This window comes from Psittacula echo (genome assembly GCF_963264785.1).
Source record: "Psittacula echo genome assembly, chromosome: 10".
NCBI lineage: Eukaryota > Metazoa > Chordata > Aves > Psittaciformes > Psittacidae > Psittacula > Psittacula echo.
The window spans coordinates 18,305,888-18,330,008 of NC_137741.1; the positions used below are offsets into that span (position 1 = coordinate 18,305,888).

At 45.5% G+C, this 24,121-nt stretch overlaps 1 long non-coding RNA gene across 1 annotated transcript; it reads right to left on the minus strand.

The window, feature by feature from the left end:
- Positions 1-359: 359 nt before the first annotated feature.
- Positions 360-23,224, minus strand: LOC308225498. The gene is made up of 4 exons (XR_013957749.1): positions 23,012-23,224; positions 4,655-5,291; positions 3,970-4,115; positions 360-2,079 (listed from the first exon to the last, which is right to left on the minus strand). It is a non-coding gene; the product is annotated as an uncharacterized lncRNA (long non-coding RNA).
- Positions 23,225-24,121: the final 897 nt, after the last annotated feature.

Consider the following 24,121-nt stretch of genomic DNA (forward strand, 5'->3'; position numbering starts at 1 on the left):
ATCAGCCTTTGGCCAAACCTTTCCATTATCTGATACTGTAAAACCAGTCCTGCAGTGCTGTCTGGAGATGTTCTAACCTCGGCACTTGTCCAGGTCTGTTTCCAGCTCGGGATTGTGTGTGTGTCTGTGTGTGTTCTGCTGCAGATTTATTTTAAATCACCCTTCCTGAAGCTGTGCAGCATTCTGATTTATAGGATTTTGCTAAGCTTCACCCAGCCTTTTCTTTTCTTTACTAAGTGTATGTTTTACTACTTTGTAATTTTTTTTCCCAAAGAAATAGATTTTATTGGGCAGGGGTTCACATAGCTGCATAATGTTTGTCTGACGGATTTTGTATTAAACCACTTTAACACTTCTGTAGACCTGAGGAACTTGGCAAATACTGTGAGTGAAATGCCCTGAGCTTCATCTTGCGTGCTTTGAACTGAGCATACTGAACTTTGCCTAGTTACCAAGCTGACACGTGAGCAATCCATTTGCAATTCAGAAAAAGAGAGAGGAGGCCTGATCCTGCTTTTACCAAAGCCAAAGGAAATCCTGCTGCTAACTGCAGCAAGACCAGCAGCAAAATCATAATGACTATTTAAGATGATATTTCACAAGTACAGTAATGTGACAATCATGATGAAGTGGTGGTTTTTCCAGAGGCAGTGTCTGAATTAATAGGGTCTTTCCAACCGGCTCTCCTTGAAACAGGTTGCGAGAGGTAAAATAGAGAAATAAATAGTCTCTAGGGTACTTTCCCCTCGTCAGGATTTTTATTCATTCAATAAATAGCTGTTATATTTTGAGGTTTGGGTTTGTTTTTTCATTGTTGTCATCTTCCCCTTCTTTACTGTAGCATGAGTAATCTAATTTTTCTGCATAGCATGTTGCAGTTTGATAGACAGGTCTCTGAGGGAAGCCTTATGTGTCAGCATCAGTGAAAATGACTTCTGAGGTTGGCTCACACCCCCACGCGAGCGTGGAATCCAAATCACCCCAGAGTGAGGCATCCGCTGCCCCACGCCTCGCTGCTGGGTAATGTATTCATTTGCCTCTGGCAAAAGAAGAGTGAGATCCTCCATCGCATACTGATGCCATGTGGAAGAAGCCGTAATTGGGACTGGTCACATGTTAAAGTAACTGCAAGCTGCTTTTTGCTGTCTGTGTAGATGAAGTTCATGTCCCTTGATCTGCACATACAGACATCACCTACTCTGAGTACACGCATGGTTTGGAGACCCAGCAATTCCAACACAGATTTCACCAAAAATAGGAAATGCAGATAGGCTGGAGCTCCCAGGTCTCTTTTCCAGGATTCGATCCTAGTGGCAGGAGGTTTTACTTGGTTCCAAATACTACTTTGGTTTATCAGTAATTATTAATGATTTGTGCAATTGCATTCCCCACTTCAATCAAGGACAGAGATTTCAAATCTAGCAAGAAAGCGCTCACAAATCAGCTCCCTCCCTGTTTTCTTTTCACAGGCAGATGCAGACAGGGGAAGAGGGAGATTTTGCTTCAGGTGCGTATAAAGCTTTACAGCTTGGCTTCCAAGAGGAGCCTTTGGGACTGAGCTTCCCAAGTTTCGTGCCTCGTTCCCTCCTCTCAGCAATACACCTTAAATAATTTGGCTCTCTAGTATTTTAGATCCGCACGGGAAGACCACTGAGTGGACAGGAAGATTTCAAGGGATTCATCTGCTTCCAGTTATGCCCCTAAGAGCACTCCTACCCTCTCTTCCCTGTTATAATACCTGGAGAAGTTACTAGGTCTGCTGGGTCTAGTTGGAGCTGTGGAATCAGTCTGCCACTGATTTCTGTGGAGGTGGATCATTGCCTCAGTGTCCCTGTCTATAAATAAGACCTTTAATAAGGGCATAGTCTCTCCAGGGTATGGAATGGACACTGAGCACCTGAGATGAATGCTACCTGATGATACTGTGATTGTGGGCAATGACACTACAGCTGAATCTGCAGATATGAAATAAGGCTGTAATTTCTGATTTCACTGTCGTCCCACTTCCAGGTAGGGAAATGGAGCTGGTTTGGGAATAAAGCCACCACATTCAGTCTTCTTAACCTTCAGTCTGGATAGCTGCAAAGAAGAACAGAAGAATTTTAGGCTTAACATTTTAACTTGGCTTGATATGCTCCACAGTAGCAGGGAAATAAACTACCTTCTTTGGAGTGCTTTATTCCTGACATACAAACAACCCATTTCTCATTTAGCAGATGTAATTCTGCAGGCTGTGCACATTGTTTACATGACAATGAAGACCTGAGGAGACACACAGGTCTTTACCGTAGAAAGCCACCAACAGCAGAGACTGTTTTTTGGGAGAGTCCATCATTGCTGCTCTTCTAGAGTAGGAGACCATCCTAGCATGGGGTTAGCCATGTATGACATTAGACATAGCTTTACTAGCAAACTTTATACTCTTAATTGTCGCTGTATTTCCTGGCAACTCTCAAGTAATAATGTCAATAGATATCAAATCTTAAGTGCATAAGACTCAATTATTATCTTGCAGAACACAGAGGCTGCTCAAATCCAGACTGTGAGCTCACAATCTGCTGTTTACTTAAAGTATATAGAAAGCACTTGACCTCTTCTCAGTGGCATCCATGTGGAAACACTCGACAATAGAGGCCTTCCTTGGTTTTCTTAGGAATCATGTTTCACCATTTTTATCTCCTCTAATTAAGGTCAAGGGTTCATACACTCCCGCTTCTCTCCTCACCCCACTCTCTCAAAATTGCAGGCACTTATCCGGCTCCAGTTACCCCGTATGAAACATACTGGGCCCAATTTGTGCATATGCAATTCCTGGGGGGAGTGAACAAAGTCACGGAGATTTGGGGCTCTGCTGAACCAAACGCTGTGTCTGTGCTTTAATGTTCACGTCCTCCTCTACCACGATGAGCAGCAGAGTCTAATGGTGAGAAGAAAACAGGAGGCGGGGGGTGGGATTGCTGCAAATGTAATTCCACTACGAGAATATTTCCTAACCCACAGCACATGTTCCCACCCAGTGGGGAAGGTGTGAGCGAGTTCTGAAGGAGGATGGTGCAGAGCGAATCTCATCTCCCTTTGCAACACTGTAAGTGCTAATTGCAGGCGGGAGGGAAGGGTGTAACTGGTAGACGTCTAGGAGAAAGCCTGGGGAATACAGCACAAGGATTCATTTTGTCATTGAAACCCAGGAGTGCTTCACATCCCAGCATCCCTGGAAAGATGCACGTGGACACTGCTGTGCTCTGGCTCAAGCCCTGGCTGCATCTTGGTGAAAACTTTTGTCTCATTCATGGGGCACTTCTGAGGAATGCTAATGTATTGTGTCCGCATGGTAGAGACCAGCTTCCAGCTCACTGTCAAAGCTGAAATAACACATCCCACTGGATAAGGGGCCTGTGGGGACTGCCCTGGTAGCTTTTCAGAGCACAATACATCCTGCTTAGAAATTACCTCTTTTCTACTAAAAAGACTGTTTCTTTTATCATTATTATTATTGTTGAGTAGGTAGCAACTATAAATGGTTAACAATGAAAGGGAGAGGTTTGAGAAATAAAGCTCTGTGTTGATAGAAGTCACATATGTAAAACCAAAACCGGGCCAGGCAGCTGCAGACCTCAGTATTTATTTTAGGCTTGTAGCTGATGTGTTGCACTCTTCCTCTTTAGACTGACTTGCTCTCATTTCTCACACGTTGCACAGTATCATTGCCAGAAAAGAGCCAATGCTGTTGTTTTGTTGGTGGTGTTAAAAAACAGAACAAAACTAACAGAGTTGTGTGCTATGTGAGATTGTGTTGACCCTTGCAAAGGCAGGTCTGCAAGCCAGATCCTCCATGCCTCCGTCAGCACACGCTTCCAGCCTAACCCCTTGTGCTGCACTCAGCCATGGACACCTGTTTTCTGTAGAGAGTAACAGCCCCAAAACATGATTTCCTCTTCCCTCGTGCTGTTTTGTAAACAGCCAGAATACCTGTTTGCTTCCAAGGGTGGAGCGGGGCAGCCTGTGCTGTTGTGGAACCAACCGGTGCAGTGCTGTGGGTTCCCCACCCCAGCGGCACAGGGATGGCATCAGTAGTTCCCTGGTGACGGAGCGATGTGTTGGAGCAATGTGACAACCTGGAGAGAGGGGTTTGCCATGTGAAAGTAGAAACTTACTTGCTCCCAAAATATTCTCTTGTCGCCGACAGCGCAGCCAGCGCCGCCACTGCGAATCATAGAGTCATACAATGGTTAGCGTTGGGAAGGCGGGTGATGGACCAGTGTGGCCCTGCAAAAGGTTTTGTGTTGTCACTTACTGGAGGATAGTGCAATAAAAATCATGGATGTTCAGCCTGAAAGAGCTCAGTCACTCGTGCCATAAGGATTATGGTTAATTAAATACTGCACCTCTTTAGGTATTTGTATCAGGCTCTTTAGTTGCACTCCCTTTCCTTATAACCAGAGGACATTCCCACATCTTCAGGGATTTTACAAAACACGGTTAGAGTTTTATTTCCCCTGGAACTGAAATTAAACTGCTTTGGAGCTGGAAACCAGCAACTCTTGAAAATCACTCTGCCAGCAGAGCAGGCTGGGAGGAGAAAAAATACAGTATCGTAGAAGGGAGCTACAGGGTGATTTCTTAGTAGCAGACAAACTGTATTATTACTTATTACCTGGTTTGTTATGTAGAGGGCTGGGTTACACATCTTCTCTTTAGTTCTGTAACTGACCATTGCACTTCAGTGGCTCCTTATTTCATTTCTGCAGCACTTTCTTGACTCCTTTTGAGAAACCCTTCATATTCCTGCCAAAATACAGTCAGTGGGGACTGCTCAGACATCCTCATCTCCCCCTTAGATTTAAGCTCCATCTTTTTTGCAAGTATGCTGTGAGTTTTCTCCATTGCTGGGGTATGTGTTATCTTGTTCAGCTGCATTTAATTTTGCATCAATTTGCATATTCTCGTCCTGGGCTGGATCCGTTGAGATTTTCCCATGACACATTTTGCCTCTGCAGTTCCCAGAACACATGTCCCTTCTGCTGTGGCAAGAGCTACTCTGTGGATTCATCTTTCTCTTTGGGAAAGTGAGGCTGGTTTTCCGATGTTCAGGATTTTCTGTGCCTTCACAAACTCGTACTGGTGTCAGTTCAGACACGATCTCTTTCAGTTTGGTAGGGATGAAACTCAAAGTCCTTTCTCACTTGAGTCTGTTGGCTTGAGCGAAAGGTTGTGGTACGTGCCACGTCACTGGTTTGCTGTTGGGTGTTTTGTGCTTTCATTAAGACTCTTTCTACATTCACAGCTCCCACCTATAACAAGAGAAACTAATATTAATGCCAGCCTAACTTCCTTCAGATACTGTGAGGAGCAGTGCACGAGCAGAGGTGATGTTCTTGGGTATTACAGTAACGGGGGTCACAGGAACTAGATAGAAAAATAAAGCAGAAACTAGTCCAGACTCTCAGCTGCCAAGGATTAGGGTTCATTTTCAGATCTCTACCTCTTGACAAACTGGGGGAGTTACTAACATGTTTAAAAACACCCACCAACCCCAGCCTCCCAGCTGAAAGGAAGGTGTGAGCAGGTCTAACAGCACAGCACAGAGAACCTTATCTCTGTCGTGGTGAAAAATCAAAGGCACATTTCCAGCTGTGCCCGTGAGCACTATTTGGTCATTGAACAAAGCAACTGGCACCTCGTATCCAACATACGGAATGATCACAGCCTGGTTCAGGTGCACAAACAAGTGCAGAAATGAGCTCCATGCACAGAACTCGTTGTTATTCAATCAAGCCTCTAATTGTAAATGTTTTAAGCATGGAATTGCCCTGTTTTATGAAAGTGTGCTCAGCATTACTCCGCTGCAGACATCTGTCATTCAGCAGGCGCCACCCAATAAAAGTGCTTAAAATGTTCTGTTCCTCAATTAAAATATAAACCAGAGCTGTTTAAGGGCTTTTACGAGGTGATTTCTATTTACCTGACAGATTTCCACACTGGAGGAGTGTGAAGCGGGATTTCAGGTTCGGATCAGAAGCGACAGCGCCACAGCAGAGTAAAGCTTCAATTGTTCTAATTCATTCTTTTTTTGTTAATTTCAGGAATAGTAAAAATCCATAAAGAAGAAGGAAATTCACACGGCCACAGCAAAGCTCAGAACTAGGAAGCGTTGATGCTGATCATGGACACTGTACTCCCCAAAAGGAGTCAGGGTTCGGCCCTGGGCTTCTGTGCTGAAGGAGCTCATGTCACACCTGCTGGCCTCTTCTTACACATTTCATCTGGCAAAACACAGGTAAAAGTGCTCTGCTCCTGTCTGAAACAGCCTCATGAAGAGGAATGAGACTATGGTGAGACAAAATCTCCCGTTTTCCCCTGATGAAACACTGCATGAATGTTCTTACAGTTATTCCCTTGCACATGGAGATCTCATCTCTTGTCCTGCCTTCCTATGGCTCTAAACAAAGACTGAACTTTTTTCCTCCTGCTACTCAAGCAGGAGTGGACCTTACACTGAAAACAAGCGCTTTCTCTAAACAAAAAAAACAAACCTATACCTCTCCTTGTTCCAGAGCCTCAGAAACTCTTCACTGGCCTTAGAGATGCCATCTGCCAAAGGCAGTGTCAGGACTTGTACCCTTGCAAGACAAAGCCTTCAATGCTGAACCTTAAATCCAAGCCTTCTGCTCTTGCCAGGTAACAATTTTTGGGCTGATTCACTCTGTCTCACATTGCCATTAAGCCATTGTGTCACCCTTCATCACACCAGGGTCGCAGCTGGTCTCCAGCAGTGCAGGCAAGCAAAGGACAGAGCCTGTGGTCCTCCCTGTGGCTGCTTTTGGGTACCTGCAGCTCCACTGAGCTGCCTCATCACGTAATGACCCTCACAGCAACACGAACTGGGATCTTGCAGGTATGGGGAAAGAGGCTTATCCTTGAACAACACTGCTCAGAAAATGCTAGGAAATTCTACATTAGTCCTTAACTCAGTCTGTTGTGTGGGTTTTTTGCCTCTCCAGCAGCAGCGTGAGTTAAGGATGAAGCATTAGCCCCAGCGGTGATACCCCCTGTCAGTTCTTCATGGTATTTATATGTACCCTTTTGTAAGCTTATCGATTACACAAGTGACTTCTCAAGCGCTCAACCACTCAATACAGCCACACAATGGAGGAAAAGTCCAGGTTAACATGGAATTACACATGTGCTGAACATACCAGGGGACAGGAGTAAATAGTGACAGGTACAATTCAAAGCACAGCTTAAGAACTTTCTGTTTCGTTGCAAGGCAGCACTTCACGCTATTAAAAATAACCCCTGCATTTTAATTTCCAAGGTGTAGCAGCCAAAGTTTGTCAGAGTTATTCTTAGCCATGGCAGAATTGCCATCTTCAGGCCACTTTTGAACACACCAGATTATTCCACACTAATCCAAAATCCAGTGCAAGCTCCTCCCTCCCCTCTGTTCATTTTACCCTTTGCATTATGAATGCTGTGGGTAAGGACTGCCTGTTTCACAGGGGGCTTGGTATCACAGCAAGCTGGTTGTTGATCTCTGGATGCCTGCAGGCCAGCAATCTGTGCTACAAGTTACCCCTCTTAAAAAACCCTCACAAAAAAGACAAGTGGATAAAACTGATGGCAGCATCTGTAACAGGCTAATTGGGCCCTTGTGGGCAACATAGCAGATACAAAATTAAAACAAACAAAACATCGCATTGTACAACTGTACTTTCAGGACTGTTATCACAAAGGAATCCGCCTGGATTTTTATTTTAGGTTTGTTTTGGTTAAAAGGACCTAATTATGGCCAGAGCTGGAGTATCACAAGTCTGTTTTCATCTATAAAGGATATTTTGCCTCTGAACCTGAGAAATTGTTAGAAGTTGGTAATTAGTATGACTTGTTAATAGAGTTTGGCTGTGATTAAGCTGTGATTGAGTGTGAGTTTGGTTCTTGTCAATGCGAATGCCTGTAAGGTTGAGAGATGTTTAATGAGACACCTGTTGTCAGCAGCATCCGGTGGTGCTGTGCCTGACTGGAATCTGTACCACCGAGCAGGACCCAAGTGTAGGGGAGGGTCAGACCCACTGGGTACACGCACCCAGAGAGCTGCCTCGCGGTGATAACAGCCTCACACCCTCCAGCACAGCCACAGCCTGTGCTCCAGTGCACCGGGGCCAGGTTGTGGTGTTTGGTGTGACACATCAATTACATTTGACCTGGGGAGTGCAACAGGCAAAACATGTTGATGTCTTAATTTAGTCACTATGCGATGCTGGCCTTTGCCACAGTGTGATGGTAGGTCTTTGGGAGGAGGCAAGGGAGAGGTTGCAGCCAGGCAGGTTTAAGCACACACACACAGAATGTCCAGCCCTTGGGTAGCCCTTAATACTAGGGCTCTTTAAAATGTGACACTGATGGAGAAAGGTTCTGCACAGCCCAACTCTTGTTTGTCCTTTCCTTTGGGCATTATCCTACAGGAAAAATGTCCCACTGAGTGACTTTAGTATCTCCTGGGCTTTGGACAGAGAAAGTTTCATTCACAGCCTATATTTTGTGTCAGAAATCAGCATAATTTTCCACATGACTCCATGTAACCCCTCCCCACTCAAAAATTCAGGCCTGATGATAGATGTGTGTATTGGACTGCATACATAAAATATTTCCCCAAAAATGTCTATTAAAGTGGCTGCTACTTAAAACATACCTGGGTTTTACATGCAAAACCCAAAGCAGCTGGAAGCAATCAAGCTGGCCACTGTCACAGTCTTTTAGTGTCTGAGAAATGCCTTAGCTGGGAACAGGAGCTGAAGCATTTCAGCTCGTGTAATGTCCTTCAGGAAGGAGCCATTGGCTTTGTGATGAATCTGAGCAACCACTGGATGGCATTGCTCTACACGAATGTACCTGCGAGCGCGGGCGGTGGAGCCAGAGCAGGCTGGTGTGCCAGGGAGATTAATTCAAACCCGGGAGGCTCAGGCCACCGTGACCTTACCCATCCTTTAAATAATACTCAGACCTCTCTTAGCTGTCTGACTGCGACCGCCCCATAGAGAGTTTAGTCAGAATGAACAAAGCCAACATCCTGAAGCACACTTACTACTTAATGAGTGCATTTTGTTATAGATAAATAGCCAGGTTTTGATGCTTTTCCTTCTTATGAGATGGGAAAATGAGTTGTTTGTACTTTATGACCATATCAAACCATCTCAGGACAAGCCCAGCCAGCGAGCCATGAGTTGACCGAAGCCCTGATGCTGCAGATGTCAGCTGGCCAGGCAGCTCCGCTCCCCAGGGCTCACATGGAGGGAGTCAGCGAACACCAGCTGAACAGTGTGTGGTGTGAAAAGCAAAACTAAAGCAGAAAGTAAAAAAAATGGGATGTCCAACATGTTTTGCTTTGATGTGGGCTCGGGAATGCTGAGACCAGGTTATTATCCCAAGCGCGGTGCCTCTCCGTGTGACAGCAGTCTCTCAGCACGTGTTAATACAACTTTGCCTCCTGCCACATCACTTATTGATAAGGAATCAGCTGGTGGCCAAATAACCTGATGTTCATATTGTACCCCGTGGGTCTGTGTCTCTTTCATTAACAACACTGTGTTGGCCTGGTTCTTTTAGCATCTGGCCAAGCCTATCTGAAAATGTCACTGGCCCAGTTTGTACCCAAAAGAAATCTGCTGAGGCTGTGGCGATGCAGCAGGATATTTGGAACTGCAGCCCCACAGAAAGTGTATTTGAAAGGAAATACAGTATTTGTGAGGGTCAAGTTTTCTGAAGTCATTTGACAGTCATAGGCAGCACATGTATCTTCAGGCTAGGATATAACTTATCATCAAGTGAGTACTTGTACATTGGCTGCTAGGTAAAGCCATTCTGGGCACACATTGCCTATTAGTATTGCCCTGGTTTGACCAGCCTAATAAATTTAATAATCATAGTCAATTAGATAACTCCAGTTACAACAGGAATAAAATTAGATCAGTTCAAGTCCTACAAAAGCCCCCTACACTCCCAGTTCTCAGTTCTGTACTCATGCCCCTGTGTTGTGTTGCACTCAGCTGCCTTTTTAAGTACAGGAGAGGCAGAATGAGTAACCTGCTTTATAAAATAGATTCACATATATAAGTATTTCTTATATGAACCCATTTGTCTCCTTCTTCTGCATCTACCTCCTAATCCAAAACCCAAGAGAACTGTATCCATCTTGACCTGCTGCCTACTGGCAGGTGCTTTCTGCTGTCAGAAATGCTTAGGCTCAGTGGGCAATTGAGGTTATCTTGACAGTGGGCTGTTCAGGTCCCACTTCGGGTGGCCACCCCTCTGCTACAACGACTTCAAGAGGAGGCCAGGACAACTGATGTTAGCTGCTTAATGTCTCCTATTAGGAACTGTTGCTTCCCATAGGAAGACCTCTAGGACATGACACCAGCCTTAAGTGGGATCAGGAAAAGGCAATTTGTTGCCAACTTCAGCACCTCAGGGCTGTGTTTGAACACAGGTGGGATAAATGTGAATATCTGCATTTATTTAACAGTCAAGGAGCATAAAGGCTAAAAAGAAGGGTCTTCCTGTTGCTCCTCAGTGCAGAACAGGCTGTGCCTGGAAAAGATCCCTTGGACCCAGCATTCATGAGGGATGGCAGGAATCCTGACTGAGGTGCCCACTGCTGTGGGCTGTTTTAAGGCAGATCTGTACAGGCAACCCAATCTTTCTAGAGTCAGGGCAAGTTCCCAGACCTCCCAGAAGTCAAGGTGACCTTGGGCACTGTAGGGCAGTCCAGAACAGTGGCAGGCAACAGGAACTGAGAAAAATGCAATTCTAGACTAATTTCAACCCATTACAGAACTCTCAGGAAAAAAGAGCTGTACCTGCTGGAGTGGCTCGTTGTGTTCGGTGGCACAGTGTAACAGGGGATCTGTCACTGTCAGCGCTGCTCCTGTCTAACTGGAAGCCATGGTGCCTTTCATAACCACTCCATACAAATCCAAGCCAGCTGTCCCACCTGCCGGAGCAGCTTCTATTCTGGGCTCTGCTGTCTGTAGGTATTGTGCTTATTGATTACCTGTGGCTTATTGTCCCTTGACATTGTTAGGGAATACGCTCCTGCTTACAATCACTACAACTGACACAGACTATTTCAGACCTGGCTGCAGCAGCCTGGCTGCCTCTCCAGGTCAGAGAACAGTGGGATTGGTATGAAATGAAAAGGAAGCTAAAAAATGAATGTTTAGAGAAGTCACCCAAGTCAGAAAAGACTGGGGGCCTCCCTGACTCTAGCTGTCAATAAGGTGTTAGATAGGGGAAGATTAACACCCTTTAGCAATGACACAGCTGTTCCATTGAAGGTGATAACATGCAATCAGGGGAGGGAAGAGTCTAGCACAGAATAATGAACAGAGCAAGCAACTATTAGCAACAGGGAAGGTTTTAGCCCAAGAAGCTGAAAAAGCTTCTTCAAACCGATTATTTTAGTGGATATAAATAAGTATAAAAAGCCTCACTTTAGGTCTGCAAAAGAAGCTCAAATATTTGCCCCTCTTTTTAAAGTCAGACTGGCTCCTAAGAAGAAGAAAAATAGTGATAATGTAGAGAGTAAAATCTCTTATCTGCCTTGGCAGTGAGCGTGCAGATAAACACAAAGCTCCTTACCCTAAAGATGGCACGTAGCACTGGATGTCCTCCTCTGAAAGCATAGTAAGTTGTGATAGAGTAAGTTTGGGAAGACAATAGATCTAATAGTGGAAAGAACCTCGTATTTTGTCCATTTTCGTCTTTTGTGGAATCAGAACAATTAATTTCTCTGTCTACTGTTAATGGCTAAAGGTAGAAAATAGCATTTTGATATCTTCAGCTTTTCTGCTCGCCTGTCTGAGCTTGTCCACTGCACCAGGGACCCCCAGGTCAGTAAAACAGCAGTGAGTTCTGGGTGCTGTAAGACATCAGGATGCTTAATACAGAGTTAAATATGGGGATTAGATGATGCCAGTGAAGGGTGCAGTTTCACAGCCTGCCAGGTTGCCACCATTGTTACCTCTCTGCTCACTCTGTATGAATAGCATTTCTGCAGCCATGTGGCCTGTTCCATGATTAGATTTTGGCTGGATGTGAGCATGATGGGGGGGGTCTAGCTGAGAGAGGGAGGAGAAAATGAGATTACCCCTTTAAAATGCAGTGTAGACTTAATCATGAACTGTACTGTGAAGAAAACAGTCTTCATAGGCAGTGCATGGGGGTCTCACCTAACACCCATGTCTGCCTGTGTGCAGAGAGAATCCAAACCCCATGGTGCTCACTGAGAGAGAAAACATTCCAGTTGATCTCTACCAAACCCTTCAGAGCCCCTGATTCCTGCAGGGCAGGAACTGGGAACTGCCTATCTATCCCCTACAGGAGTCAGGGACCCACTAGTCCTTTGCCACCTCACTGCCTGCTCCCTATCTCATTGATTATACACAATCCATCAGGAAAAGAGACTACTCTGAGCCCCCGCAGCCCCAAAGGTGGCAGGTCCTGTTCCACCTGCCAGAGATGGGCCACAGTCACCCATCTCCACTCAGACCTGCCCCATGGGAGCATCCCTGCTCCGTCCATGTCCCTTTTCACTCTACACCACTCCCCAGGCATCCCACAGGAGCTGTTTCTAGGAACAGAGTGAGACAGGCCATGCCACCAGCTCGCAGGGAGGTGACAACAGCTACATCTGTTCCCTCTCCTCGGCGCTCAGGAGCTGTGACATTGCTATCCGTACAGCCTGAAACAGAACAGGCAGGAGCTCCAGGGAAGAGGAGGGGGTCTGCATGGAAACAATAACAACCACAGGGACACCACCAGCACCAGCAGGAGCAAAAATGCTGCTTTACCACTTTGGAGTGCAGCTGAGCATATGGACAGTCTGGGACTGTTGTCAGCAGCCCAGAATGGGGTAGCTCTGTTCTGGCAAACTCAATTTTTTGTCTTTATGACCAAGGAATAGTTGCATGGTGGAAGCTCTGTAGTTGCTAGGGGAAAAGCCATTAATATGTTGGTGACTGAGAAGTCAGCCAAAGCAAGTGCTGAGATGAAATTACTTTTTCCCACTTCTGTTTCACCCCGAGTCTGTCATCCAGAGTGTTTTCTCTGCTCAGGGCACCTTATGCACACTGTGCTCTGCTAATTTCTTTGTCCTTTTTTGATTTCATTTTTCACCTTTCCCAACCACGACTCCAAAGAATAACATTAATCTGACAGCCCAGAAACACTTCTTATGTGATAAACCTCTGCTTACTGGCAAAGTACGACTGCAGACTGTTTTTCTCCTGTAAAAAAAACCTTGTCTTAATAGCCTGAGAAGTAAGAATAGCAAATAAAATAATAGTGAGATTGTGCTGCTGAATCAAAGCATGAGAATGGGAACATAGCCACAGCAGAGACATCCTATGGAATAATTAGTAATTTGGGGATGGGGCCCAAGGGTGCTACCTGGTTCCCAGTACACAAGAGGCTTCTCCCTGCCCAACTCTTGGGGTAACTCTGTGCCTACTCTCATTCTGGAGTAGCAATGTTATTGTCAATCACTGTAGTTCTACTACCTTGGGCAAGCAGTGGCTGCCCAGGTGAGGCTCTCCCACCTTCTACACTTGCAGCCTGTTTCATCAGTGCAGCCCTCAAATCTTGCCCACAGAGACAACAATAAACCTCTGGAGAGGCTTATTCCAAACCAGAACAAAGTATTCTTATTCCAAAATAAATACATCTGTGTGTCTGCTGATTTTAGAGTTCACAAAGCAATGGAAAGAATACAAAGTTAGCACGTCCTAATCACCCCTCCCTCTAGCTTAGTCCCATAAATAACAGTGCACTTATACACAAGAGATGAGATTGGGGTTTTGGTGTTATTTGTCAAAAGCCCCCAGTTTTAACACAACTGTTCCAAATTCCTGCCAGAAATTCCCTGGAGATATCCCCTTTACCCTGCTACACAGGAGTATGGCTCCAAACCATGCTTGAATGAAGTCTGTTCTGCTTTGCCTGGTAGTTTGCTCTAACCCACACAACTTACAGCTACTTCCAAAACTGGGGAACAATACAAGCCACATTTTGTATGATCAGGCAACATCCTGCACACACAAGTATTCATTAAAGAATAGTCTTGGCACTCTGAGTGCCAGCTTCTGACTCCACTGTGACACAGGCACATTTTTATGCTCCAGAGGAGGTTTCTTCATCATGAGACACTCAACAAGAGTCAGGAGCAGTTCCTCTGATCAAAAGAAATCTGTGCCAGAGTCTGCAGCTTGTTCACCCCATCTCTTCATGCCACTGTTCACCGAGTGGCCGCTCTGCTCTGCAGTTGCCTCTTGAGAAAGGCAGAGCAAATTCTGCACTGTGCAGTAAGAGATTAATAACAAATGTGCTGTTTGTATCAGTGGAAAAGGAATTTAACTATGCCTGCGACACAGAAACCTCACACACAGCAGTTAGCAATGCTGGGATTTGTAAATACTTCACTTATTCCATCAGTATGGGTGTACCTGGCCTTGTTCTGGTGCTGATCAGTGTTGTAGATAGAAATGGTATTAATTTTAGTAATGCTTTGCTTGTATTTAACAGATCAATTAAAGTAAAAAAAAATAACCACTATGTCATGAGCAGCCTGAAAACCTTCTCAATCTTAAGCTCATTTTCTCTACAGATCTTGTAGAGACTATTAATTTAAACACAGGGTCAGGGTAGGATTTCATCTGCAGCGCTGCATCACCTGCATCTGCTCCCTGGAAGTCCTGGCATCTCCGAACACACATAGTGACTTCAGCCTGCTCCCTATGCAGACACTGTGCAATAAATAACTAACCGCTTAATTATAGTTTAAGTATTAAATTGGTCTATTCTGAAAGCTACAAGTGTAGGAGGTGAGTTTTGTGAAGACAGGAACAGCATTTGCTGAATGTGCTTTGGGTAACTTCAGTCAAACCATGAGTGAGTGTGCTTTGGGTTGAGAGATTGAAAAATGCATCTATTTTCCATGGGACTTGGCTATTTTTCCACTGGCTTCCACACTAATTTGGAGCAAGACCACAAACATTTTGACCTTTTCCATTAAGGAAAGCAGCCGTGTGTCTCCAAGGCAGTGGCAACCATAAAGTACAAAGTTGTGGCTTCTTTTTAGAGAACTGAAGAGCAGCTCAGAGCCCCAGAAGAGGCAGGAATCCTGGAGCACCGTCCTTACAGCTTGCTGATTTCCAGTGTCTTGGATGTATGAAGGAAAAAGCCCTGCTGTGGCAGCCCCTGATGAGCATGAGTCTCGTGTTGTAAGCTCCTGGCTGACCATCTACAGCTGCTGAACAGAAACTATAAGTCTTGTAAAACCAGATGTCCACTCAAATCTTTTCACTACAGGAGGAAAAAAGGCAGCTTGGGATGCGACGTTCCCTAAAGCTCCCCAACTCCTGGCTTCTCCCTGGCTTGGCAGAGGCAATGCAAAGGAAGCCAGAGCCAATAAGGCTCCTCCCCAAGCAGCTGAAATAAAGTTGACTGATTTGTAGGAAAAACCAGATTCTGTGTAACTTGGTCAGCATCTGACCATCAATTTTCTTTGATGGAAAACTGCTCCTTGAGGGAATTGAGCTGCTCCTGTCACTTGTGTCATGATAACCACATGTAACAAGTAACCACACGTAATGTAAGTAACCATCAGCTTTATATAACGTTTGGGCATAAAACTCCATGTCCTTCACTAGAGAAGAAACAAATGATTATCCACACATGGTGAAACTGAGGCATCAAGAGGTACAGTCCCTAACCAGTGCTGTTCACAAACTCACTGGTCCAGCTGGGTCTGGCTGTCAGCTCTCCTGACTTCTGCTCTTCAGCACATGCTGTTTCCATGTTATCACTGCACACAGGCAGCCAGTGGCAAAAGACCATGGACTTGTCTTTCCCACCTTTTGAATATGCAATAGCAATGCTCAAATCTGGCTTCAGATGTTCTGAACTTTTTACTGAAATGAAGGAATGCTCCTCCAGGTGAGGGAAGAGGCAGACCCTTTGTCTGGAAAAAACCTGGAATTGTTTAAAGAAAATAGCCCTCCTCATTGATTCAAATGGAATAACTGAAATGCTGTTAATAGCTGTTAGCGTGTGATGAGAAGCCCTCTTTAGTCAGTCTAAAGGATTAAAGAGGAAACCATTTGAACTCCTCAAGACCCCCTCCAAAACCTCCTCCTCAACCCGTTGCCTGCCCAGCTGACTTTAAATGCCAACACCGCCAAAAAGGAGATGTTGCATCTCTTACAAACAGCCTTTTGTTTGCTGCTCTGACACCTGCGAAAAGCAAAATTGTTATTTTCTTGCTGCTTGTTGCTAGTTTGATGCCCGCTCTGGGGCCCTACATCAGAGACACTGTTCAAAACAGGTTGCAGGGGTCCGCTTCTGTGCTGTCTGCCGATGGTGCTGCCTGAAGGAAAACCATGGAAACGGAGTTTGACAGGCTCGCGGGGACCCACGGCTGCCAGAGCCGCTGCCTTTGAGCGCCTGATGAAGACATCACAGAGCAAACACAACATTAAAACACTGCTGGCTGCTTTGCATCACTTAGAATGCAAATCTCTTTGTTCTGCTCGGCCCTCGCGTTTGGTAGCCAAGGAATCTGTGCCGTCATCTAACATGGATTTGACGACCTCACTTCTCTCCCTGTATCACCTTTGTCTCTTCTCATCCCCCCCGAAGAAAAAAACCTCACCATTTCTTGCAGGAGGGAGGCTTGTGTGTAGCTGAACATGTGAAATGGGAAATGGCTTTTTGCCGTTTCTGGGATTTCTAGGCACAAATTCAGTGCTTGTATTGCAGAGCGGAGAGGGCTGCATTGCTTTGTTGCTCCCTGTGTGTTACTTGACTTGAATTCATTTACATGGCAACTCACAGGGATAAATTTTATGTCATCTTTATGTCACAGATTAAAAGACAAAAGTAATCCTTTATTTGAGCAGCATGTACCTTCCAACCTTCAAACCATACAGGTGAAAACAGAGGGGAAAAAACCCAGGCCCTCTCACCCTCATAATTCCAGTTTTATCATTTCTTATGCTAAATTTGAACTATGTAGTTATTAATTCAACCCCTCTTTTGTAATTAGCCTCTAGTTTAGTGTTACTTTCTGATTGCCTTGGCCAGGGTCAACACTTCAAAGTGACCTGTGCCCTAGTGCTCAGATGAGCTCTTTCAGTAGCTCCTGACAAGAAGAGGGCATCTGGGAAGGGTTTTGTGCTGGCTGGAGAAACCCTGATCCTAAAAATACAGCTAAAGACCTTATCAAAGCAGCTTCTTGGCAAGCTTTGGGAAGCTTGTGCTCAAGGGCCCCAGAAAGTAGCTGGTGACCCATCCTTGCCCAGACTTGGCATTAGATGAGCCATTTCATGGAAAAATGAAACTGCTGCCTCATGCCCGATGTTTTCTTATAAAGTTGGTGTCCATTAGGAATGATCTATAGAAAGGCCACATTTTTGCCACCCTCATTTTCCGTGGGATCAGTTCTACAACTAGGAATATGGGACAGACCCGAGGTTAAAGACATTTCTAAGTCATGGCTAAGTCCTTTCCCTTTCCTTGCCCCTGCCACAGTGGATGCTGGTGTATGTCATCTGTGAATCCAGCAAAATTAGGCATCTTCCTACAAAACCAGAGAAGAAGTCTGCTTGGACAAGGTTTTCCAGTGAGCAGCTCTTTTCTGCTTCCAGCACTGGTCCCAAGCTGCTTTGAGTATCTTTTACAGCTACAGCCTGGGAAAAGACTCACTTTACAGCATGGATTAACTGTCTCTACAGGAACTATTATTTGTGGGTGAAATCAGGTTATTGGAAAATACAACTACACATCTCCATGCAAGTGTTGAGGCCAAGTCACACAGTCCCCAAGGAGATCCAGGTGCTCTCACTTCTCTTGCTCCCTAAGCTCCTTTGGGTTATGCAAGTCTGTCTTTCGCCTTTTACACTCTTTCCCAACCTTTTTCAGGCTGACTCCTGGAAAGACCTTCCATTTTCTTACGGACTCACTGACTCTGCTTTTCCTGACTCAGATCCCTCTGCAAGACCTTGCAGAAATGACATTTCTTTAAAATCATCATTTTGAGGCCACATTTTTCCCCTGCCCATTGATGTCCCCTCAGTTTGAACTGCAGGGTTTAGTTTTGACTGTGAGGCAGGGTTGGCAGGTTCTCGACTAACCCAAAGCCAGGTCAGAAAAGAAGAATGGAAACCAGAAAGGGGACCCAGAATGTCAAAGCAGAAGACAATCACGTTTCTGTGTCAAAAAGAGAACAAAACTGAGGATGTGGGACTTCTTGCATGAAAAAACCTTGTAGGCAGTTATTTTTTCCCTCTTCCTTTCTCTCACAGTGGGACAAAGTCCACTTTTATTCCAGTTCATCTGTAAAACATGAGGAGCCAGCTGAGCATAGTGTTGGTTCAGAATGAGGGCAGCTGACAACGGAAAGGTAAAAGGAACTTGTAGCTGCTGCAGTTCTCTCTAAGAAGTTACTTAAATGTGACAAAAAAATCTAACTAACTTCCAAAGGGTGCAGGAAGGCACTAGGACATCATCCAACATTCCCTAACATAGCAGCCTCCAAGGTATAATTAATGCATTTAAACACAGGCCACCAACTCCTGTTACTTCACATTTTCTAGAGGTGCCTGATCCTGTTGTCCTCTCGTGCTTGGTTACAAAGGGCTGCAAACAAGGAGGAGGCAGCTCTGAAAGTGGGAGTGGAGTTAATGGTCAGAACTTGGGTGCAGGTGGAAAAGCAGGACATGAAAGAGGAGCTTGGATAGAAAAAGGCTCGGATCTACTGCTTTAGCTTACACATAAGATGTTGGGGGTATTTTGGGGGGTGAATTCTAACTCTCATGCTCTTTTATATATGTTGCAGACCGCTGTGTGTTACTTTGATTCTGGAACCATCATACCCAAAGAGTAAAGCCTGCCCTTCATACACAAGGTACTTTCCAAATGTTCCTTCGTTCTCAGAGACTTAGAAAATTAATCTTCAAGGCAAACTGTAAAACACCAGATCATGAGCAGCATGTGGAGCTTCCCATGGAGCACCCTGCTCCTCTGGCTACACCTCCTCCTCCAACCCTAGCTGTTTCTCCATCTCCTTAACACAGAGAGGTAGGATGGCACAAAGCATTTCCCAGGGAACTGTCCCCAGTAATAGTGACAACAGTGCTGAAGTGGAGCCTGAATCCCATCAGTGGGAAAGCCCCCTTACATCCAGACAGCAGCACTGATCAGAGCGTCTGGGACTCCCAGGATGTTACTATGTGCTATTAGACAGAGAGGGATATTCAGAAACAGTCTAATTAGTTGCATTTTCTTTTCTAACCTCAGTCAAAAACCAGTCAGATTCTCCTTTAGATTTTGACATCCTATTAAATGCAGAACACAGGCCAATAGCTTTCATTTTCCCCTGTGATGCTACAGACTCTTGTTTTTATAGTTTGACAGAGAGACATAATTAGGCCTCAAAAAGGGCAAGTCTAGACTATTAGTCCCCCACAGAGGCTCCCTAGAAAGTCAGAACCCACAATTATTCTCCACTTTCCCACTGAGGCAAACTTGTGGGTATCTGCTCTCCTGCCTCTGATACCCTGCTTATAACCTTTAAGCCTGTGACTTTACAGTCCGTTCTCTTAAAGGGCACAGTGACAGGCAGGTGTTGGACTTTCCAAAGGGACAAGAGCAAGGTAAGGACAATATATGGCATCACTAATGCTATAGGTGTGAGTGCTTTTCAGTGCTGCACCCAGAGCAGCAATGTATTGCCATATTTCTGCCCCCTTCACTTCTGCCCAACAGAATTGGGCTTTAGCACAGGAGCCATCACCAGAGCAAGGCATTTACTGACACTCATTTCCTGGGGTCCTTGCCTATTCTCCTCCTCTGCTTCTGAGTTACCTACAGCTTCACATTTTGTTCCTCGACAACCAGGAAGCAGATTCAGTCTCTGGCTGCTACAAGTCTCTCCCTCCTTAGTCTTTCTTTGCCAGGTCGTACATACCATCTCCCTCTCGCTTTTAGTTTCCAAGTGCTTGGATGGTTTCTGTACCTCTCCTGTTGAGCTGCAACCTTGGGCACACCTGATTAAAATGAGCTCTCATCTTCAATATGAGCATGGAGCTCTGGGCCTTTGTTTTTGCAATAGTATCATATTTCAGATGCATCTTCAGTTCATAATCCCCAGTAATCCTCAGATCCTGGTGTGTCTAGCCAGCAGTCCCTAATTCTGTGTAAACCACTTTACAGCTGTCTTTATTATATCCCATGTTAGTGTTTTCAAGCCATTTCCCCAATCTATCCACATTGTACTGAGTTTTAATCCTATCTTCCAAAGTGTTCCTCAACACATTGCCTGGGAATTCGACTCGCAAGGAGCATCAGCTCCTGCTCCCTCTTTCCACCTGCTTCCCATCACTAACCTGGGTGCACAGTCTGTTCCTGTGCCAGGGATGTGCAGCGCAGGAGATGCTGATGGTGCCTTTTTTTATCTTGCAGCATGTTCCTTGCCTGTGTGAGATGTCAAACCTTCTCAAGACTATTTTGCTGCATGGAAAGCCCTGGACACTTGATACCACAGAAACGAGGAAAAAGTCGGGGCAGAGCTTATTTGCTTCTCAACAAGTGCAATAAAATGTTTTCCATTTCTAATAAGCAAGGATTAGTCTTCCCTTTGGGTTACCACACCCCTACCAGGCTGCAAGAGCAACCAAAGCACTCCATCACCCAGCGGTGTGCAGTTGCTAAATATCCCCATCACTGACACTGGCACCTTTTCCAGGCCAAAAGGGCATCAGCCACGGAGAGCTGTGCAGATGCTGACTGCAGCACAGCGCCCTGTAAGCATGCAATTAGCCTGGCCACTTGTGCTCAACCTCTCAAGCACTCGGTGGAAGTAAAATGCTTACACGATTCCTCTGCCTACAAGGCCTTGAAATCTTCAGGGGGGCTGGCTTTGCTGCCTGGTTTTCCACTGACAGGCTGATAGAGACATCACAAATCTCTCCAAAGGCCACTCACTAGGCTTCTTTCAACATCAAAGGTGTCAATGTTCACTCTGCCTCAGAGCCTGAGGCAATATAAATCATACTTGAATATGTGAACTAAGTGTCTGAGGTTAAACTCTCTCTGTATATACAAATATTTCTCCTTGTATAACTGATATTAGTGTACTGTTTCCTCATCAATGTTGAATGTTTTCTATAAATCATAATATTCCAATGGAAAACAAAGCCTTATAAGTGAAAAAGGTGGAAAAAAAGGATGAACTAGGGTGTTGTGGGAAGAGAATAACTCTTTTGAAATACATATTGCCATTATTTTGGAAGAAATATCAGTGAACTGATGAGTTTTTTGTTGCACTCTTTCAACACCCATCGTTAGGTTAATGTTCTCTTGGACTGAATTGAGTCTCCAGCCACAGGGATGTGAATCCCTTTCCCTGGAGCCTCTTAGGTGTGTCTCTTCCCAAAAGCTCACGCCTGCCCACCCCTCACCCCGCAGCGCTCCGGCAGTGGTCCGCACGTGGTGCAACAAATGCCATCTCCTGGCTCAGGTCATGGGCTGGAGAAGGCACAATGCCTTGGTGGTGGCTGCTGGGAGAGCCTGATTCACCCTGACTGGCACAGCTGTGGCACCTCGGCGGGGGGTCTCCACCACCTCCAAACAGGAGACAGGACAGCTGGGGTTGTCAGTAAATTACACTGCACAAAGACAGCTCTCGTGCCTGCCCAGCCTTCTGCAGGCAGGGCCCTGGCAGGAGCTCCCGTGTCAGCGCTGCATCAGCACATTTGCACAACGCCTGCACTGCTGCCAACTGGCCCTGCCTGCTTTGAGCTACAGCTGAAAGCACCTGATGCTGCTGCGGAGAGAATTTGGTCCAGCATCTTGCAGGGTATTCAACAGATATCCTGTGGGAGAGAGCGCCAAGTCCCCAGGGGTTTTGCTGTTCCCGGGAAAGAAATTACTATTAAATTCAGGCTGTTGGCCACTCAATAAGCCTGCTCAGCTCCAAGCCTCCCTGCACTCACAGGAGCCAGTTCCATCCCCCTGGTTCAGCAGGGCAGGGAGTGCAGCAGACGGCAGCTTAGCAGCCTCTGCATCCTCCTGCAGAGCACACAGCTCACCTGCCCCACTGTGACTGCTGTTGCACACATCAGAGAGGGATGTTTCCCTTGGGCAGCCACCCAGCCAGCCTCCAAGGCTTTGCACTGAGCAGGAGCAGGAGCTGGGAAACTACCTGGTCTTAAATGGTGTGGGTTTAATGAAATTTTTCTTTATGACCTCTGCAGTAAACCTGTGCTCGGCATTGTGTTGGAGTAAATAACACCCGCCAGAAATTGTCGCAAGGCAGTAATTGCGGAGCAGCGGTCGAAGATCTCTGTGCCATCAGGCAGGGATTTTCATTTCATACATTAGTCACAATTTGCATATAATCATAGTCATAGTTGCATATAATCAGTACAGCCCTTTGAATGTGAAGAAGGGAAAAGGGGAGAAAGCTGCCCAGCACTGGGGAAATGCATGTAATTGCTGTGGGTTGTGAGGATCTCCCCATCACCATTCCAGCCACCCAGGGCCGCACTGCTACTAGAGTCACACACCCCTAACACAAACTCGGGGATTAAGGCAGGAAAAGCATACTTGCCTGACCATTTCTGGAAGGTTTTAGTGAGCATCCGGTGGATTATACACCAGATTTTCTATTACTGCCATTGCCCAAGCTGTACTGACAACAGATTCCTGACCATCCTAACACAAAGGATCTTTTCTTTCCAGAAAACTTCATTACAAATGTCGGCTCCCCAAAGGGTTGGGGGGAGTGTCTCTCCTTTGCTCAGTGATGAGTAAGCACATGCACCTACAGCATTCCAGATACCTCAGTAACAGTCATTTTTTATTCACACTGCACTGGCCCCCTTCCTTCTCAGCCCCAAATGTCCCTCAAGATCATGTTGGTATTCTGATTGCTCTCAAATGCACCAAGAAGTTTCCTTACCTTCAGATGTCTCAGCTTTTGGATACTGTATAATGAGTTGGCTTTGGTTCCTGATTCATCCCGTGGCTCCTCATTGTTGCAGCTGTCACAGCATGAGTGAGGATGTCAGCCTGTGCTGTGTGATCTTCACCCTGGCAGGAGAGACAGCCACATCAGGGACAGCCACACAACCTGAAAGGTCAATCACTTCTGTTGGTGTTGCTAAACCAGCCTGTGCTTTGGCAGGCTGGGGACAGGTTGGTGTCATTGGACAGAAAGGAGCTTGAGAAGTCAGAACTGATGGACAGAAAATTCAGAAGTATATTTGGTCCAGGAGACATTCATCACCTCAATCTTTCAAAGCCAGCAACCACAGCCAGAGAAGAACAATACTCTGGCACACATGTTCTTAATCCTTCTGTGGCAAAACAGTGTTAAGAGTCAACATTTCAGGCTGTAACTAGTGGGGGAACTGTACCTGACCAACAGCCAGAGTATTTACACCTTTCTGGTCTCTGCTCTTAGATGTTCCTAGTGAGCCCATCACTCTGGTACCTCCACACCTTAGTCCTGCTTTCAGCTTTTCACACAGCAAAAGAGAATGGCCTTCCCTGAGATTTTAAACAGCCTTAAAAGGACCATAATGGCATTTTTCACTCATTTACATCCACTGTTGTGAAATCATGATGTGAAAATCTTCATGTTTCAAATAGTGTTTGACTCTTCCTGGGTTTTCAGACAGGTAGGGAATGATTACCTTGCACCAGTTGTACCTTGTCCATTGACTCGCTGGGCCCATCTCATGTCTAGCTTAAAATCTGCATAATGAAAAGAAAGCCATTTCCTTGCAATCCATTCTCCTGTTCAAAGCTTCTCACGTGCCAGGTTGTTGTTTTTTAATCACACAAAATGGTATATATTAATGAGCTCTGAAGTTACAAAAGATAGATCTAAAGCATAAAACCACTAATATGCCCCGTAGCATTCAGTGCTTTGAACACGGAACAGCATCTGTGTGAGAGTGTGATTGCACGCAGCTATGGAAACCAGTGCCAAAAAATGAGGAAATGCTGAACAAGTGGTGCAAGATTGGAAAAAACCTGGGAACAAAGATATTCAATTTGCATTAAA